Source organism: Rousettus aegyptiacus, unplaced genomic scaffold (genome assembly GCF_014176215.1).
Source record: "Rousettus aegyptiacus isolate mRouAeg1 unplaced genomic scaffold, mRouAeg1.p scaffold_m13_p_4, whole genome shotgun sequence".
In the NCBI taxonomy this organism is placed as follows: Eukaryota; Metazoa; Chordata; class Mammalia; order Chiroptera; family Pteropodidae; genus Rousettus; species Rousettus aegyptiacus.
In genome coordinates, this window is record NW_023416307.1 from 35,852,250 (window position 1) to 35,856,521 (window position 4,272).

The following is a 4,272-nucleotide window of genomic DNA, read 5'->3' on the forward strand; positions in this document are numbered from 1 at the left end:
ACATTTTTTTCCTGAAAAATATTTCTTTTATTCCTTGCTATTTCTCCACATCAGTAAAATGTTTGGAGATCAGATTCTGAGTCTGTTTCAAAGTATGACACCCAAGAATTGGTTTTAGTTTGACATCAGTTGGCATTTATTTTTGTTTTCAGATTGCCTTGGATCTGAATTATAGCAAATGACTCTCATAAATCAATAGAGAGTAGGTATGGAGATTGAGAAAGTAATAAGATTAACATTGTAATATTTGACAAAGAGTTTAATGCTTAGAGTACAGAATAAAAGGTATGGCACTAATGACTTTTCCAGAACCACATTTTAATTACAGGACTATTAGGATATTATACTTTCAGAGTAGCTTGTAAGTAATTGTTTTACTTTAGGGGGCATTTTAGTCTTGTACTATTTTTATAGGTTGTTATGACAGAAGTGATTGTGTTAGAAGTGATTGTGTATATGTTCTTAAGTAACTTAATTCTAATCCAGATTCCACATCCAAATGGTTATTTTAATCCAGAAATCATTTTACCAGGTATTCTGGGAACAAGTTTAACAGGTAGAAGGAAATGAAGGTAGGAATGTAAGTACCCTCCCTTCCATGGTAAGGAGTGTTGTATGTAAATGGGTCATAGATTGGACTTTGATATTTATCATTGTGTTTTAAAATTTTTTCTCTTCATAAGTCTAGGAGAAAGAGAAAAAAAGAACAAGTTGTTTCTCGCTGTACATTCTTTAAAAAAATATGGGAAGTCGTAAAACTGTTGTATGTTTTTCTGAGGACTTAGGTTACTAGAAAACTTGAGAAACTTTGGTTTTTGGAGCACTTAATGTTTGTTCTGCATTGAACGGATGAGAGAAGGGTTGAAAGAACTGTGTCAAGCGTCAAATGATCCTATTGTTAGGGTGTTGGGTCGAGATGGCTGAGAGGACTAAATATTCAGCAACATGGCTCCTGAATTAGGCATAGGTCCCATTTTTCCTTTCTCTTTTTAGTTCCAAGTCTTAGAAAAAAAATAATCCGGGCAAAGAAGAGCCAGGCAAGATGGATCATGAAAATAAAGATCTCATCCTACAATTTTAATTTGGTTTTAATATAATCTCAGCAAAACTATAAAAGACAGGTAACCTGAGATTTCTCATCAGGCCAGGGGCCTGTGGTCCCTAGTTCTATGGAATCTGCAGAAAATCCGAATGTTCTAACACGGTCATAGCTGTACCATGGTGTGACTGAGTGAAACATGAATGTCAAAGAGTGTTCTGGACTTGTCAGCTGTGGCCCATTTTCTGTTTTTCAGTCTTTTCATTAATTGTCATCATAATTACCTAATTGATTGTACCACCTGGTCACATACAAAGTACCTTATAATTGGGTTACTTGAAGACTATGTAGCTTGCAGAGCATCTATTTGAATCTTACTCCCTTTAACCTCAGTTTATGTTAGCAAATATTTGCTTAGCTGTTTTTCTTTCTTTCTTTCTTTCTTTCTTTCTTTCTTTCTTTCTTTCTTTCTTTCTTTCTTTCTTTCTTTCTCTCTCTCTCTCTCTCTCTCTCTCTCTCTTTCTTTCTTTCTTTCTTTCTTTCTTTCTTTTAAAATATACTCTAGGGTTATCTATCAGTGGTCCTGTTCTGCCAAATTTTAAGGTTAATCCGATATCGTCATCTTGGAACTTTGGCCAAAATCCTAGCCAGTGATCTTGCGCTGATTTATATCTGCTAACGTTGGACTTTCTGGGTTCAGAAGGTTTGAGTAATTCATTAAGGAAACTCAAGTCTTCTTGACTATGAGGTAGTCTTTAAAACTATTAAATGGATCAAGTAAAATTCATTAGCTAAAATTCCTGTGGTTGAAATTTTGATACATAGTTCATAATTATCCAGAGAAGTGCTAGGCAAATTTCTATTTCACTGTGCTGCACTTTGAAAAAGAGACTTACCTAAATCAGCTGTGGCTTGAGCTCTCTTTCAAGCAGCATAGCAAGTGGGGCTTTGCTTGGCTGAGGAAATGTAGTACAATCGTAGGCAGGGAACTGTAGGGTTTGGGGTGAGAGAAAATCTGCACTATCTCTATGCTATTATACAACCCATTACAATTTGTTTTCCTGGCATAAAAAGGTAACATTCTTTTTAATTGGGCTAGAGGGTGCCAAGAGTGTCCTTGATCTAGATCACAGCTGCTCTTCTCACATATGGGGATCATACTCCGTGCCTTAGTATCATGAGTTTAGCAAATATCACCTCTAAAATGTATACCAATGTTGGTATAATTAGCCTCATTTTACAGATCAAGAAAATGCTCCCAGGAAAAAAGTGGGGGAAGGGCAGATTCCTAAATATGCAAAATCATTTCCTAAAATGACTGTGAATAAAATTGCTGAATTAACTGGAAACCAAGAGCTGGCAGTGAGTAGATCACATTTCCTGCATCAAAAAGTATGGAGCTTGACAAAAAGGGAAAGAAAGATTTTATTTTTTGCATACTAGTGGTTAATATTTTGTGAAATTTGTGTTCACTACATATGTACCTTGTCTAGATGGTAGGCTCATTAAATACTCACTGAGTACTTACCATGTGTATGATATCTTGCTAAAGGAGGGGCTTCTGTTACTTTTTCAGGATCAAATAATTTTGAGGGTCTTTCTCTTTCCACCTCAGTCTGGGAACTCCTATTCGTTTTTTTAAGAAGCAGCTCATACTTCATTTCCTTTTCGAAGCCCTCTGTGAATGCAACAATTGGACATTAATCAGTCCCTGCCATAAATTTTTGTCTGTAATATGTCATAGAACTTATCCTACTGACCATGTTTATTTGTTAATATGCCTATTCTTTCCTGCTGGACTGAGAGACTGTGAATTCCACACCACAGGGACTGGTTCCTTTTTCCCTCTTCCCCGACTACCACCACACCCGCCACCACACACGCTCATTCCCTGGTGGTGGTTATGTCAGCCTGGCTCTTAGTAGCAGTTCATTAAGCTTGCTCAATACATGCATTACTGTATACCAGCGAAGCAGAAAGTTATTCTCCTTCAAAGTCACTCACAGTTATAAGGGGTGTGACTAACAGTGCTTGTTACTGCACACTTTACATACATTATCTAATTTAACCTTGCTGCAACTCTATTAGGTTGGTATTTCATTAGTTCCCTTATAGGACTGTTCAGAGATATTAAGTAGTGAATCCAGTATCACTGAGTTAGTAAGTAGTGAAACAGGAAATGAAACCTATTCTGTTTCTGAAGTCATGCTTATTCCACTAAGTTATACAGAGTCCTATAAAAAAAAATGAACTACATTTTACAATGTCATTATCTATTTTACTCTTTATATTTCTTTCAATAACATTATATTACACAAACACTGACTTTCCCAGCTCTTAGATACATGCCACCTGTTAGTATTGAGTGGAAGAGAAATTTTCTCAATATCTTTCCAGTGTACTAATCAATACACTCAGCATCCACCAAGAGTTTAGCATGCTAAAGAGAAGAGCACAAAGTAAAATAAGTCAGACAGGGAAAGACAAATACTATATAATTTCACTTATATGTGGATTCCAAAACAACAAACAAACAAAACAGAAATAAACTCATAGATATACAAAAAACAAATTGATGGTTGCCATATGGGACAGAAGTTGGGGATGGGCAGGTGAAAAAGGTGAAGGGATTAAGAAGTACAAATTGAAGCCTACGGTCATGCTACCCTGAATGTGACCGATCTCGTCTGATCTCAGAAGCTAAGTCAGGGTCCGGCCTGGTTAGTACTGGGATGGGAGACCACTTAGGAAGACCAGGTGATATAGGAAAAATAAATAAATAGATACATAAAGGAAATACAAATTGGCAGTTACTAAAATAGTCACAGGGTTGTAAAGTACAGCATAGGGAATATAATCAATAATATTGTAATCGCTATGTACAGTGTCAGGTTATTTTATATAAGTTATATAAATGCCTAGTCACTATGTCATATTCCTGGAACTAGTATAATATTTAATATTGTATGTCCACTGTAATTGAAAAATAAAATTTTAAAAAGAGATAGCACATTCAGGGCTTGAGAATGTCCTTAGAGCTTGGGACCTTAGGTTGAAGAGAGTCCAGGAAAATACCCAAGTACCTGGTGGATATGACAGTCAGGCAGATCTGAGTATATTTATTCTGATAAACCTTATCCCTGAAAAATCTGAGGTAAATTCTCAGGCTCTCAAAAGAAAGAGATATGCAACCTGGAAGATAAACACGGAAGACAGAGCGCCTGTGTGGGAGA

At 36.2% G+C, this 4,272-nt stretch overlaps 1 pseudogene; it reads left to right on the forward strand.

Annotated features, from left to right (window-relative positions):
* Positions 1–3,688: 3,688 nt before the first annotated feature.
* Positions 3,689–3,808, forward strand: LOC118602073 (annotated as a pseudogene).
* The last annotated feature ends 464 nt before the right edge of the window (positions 3,809–4,272 follow it).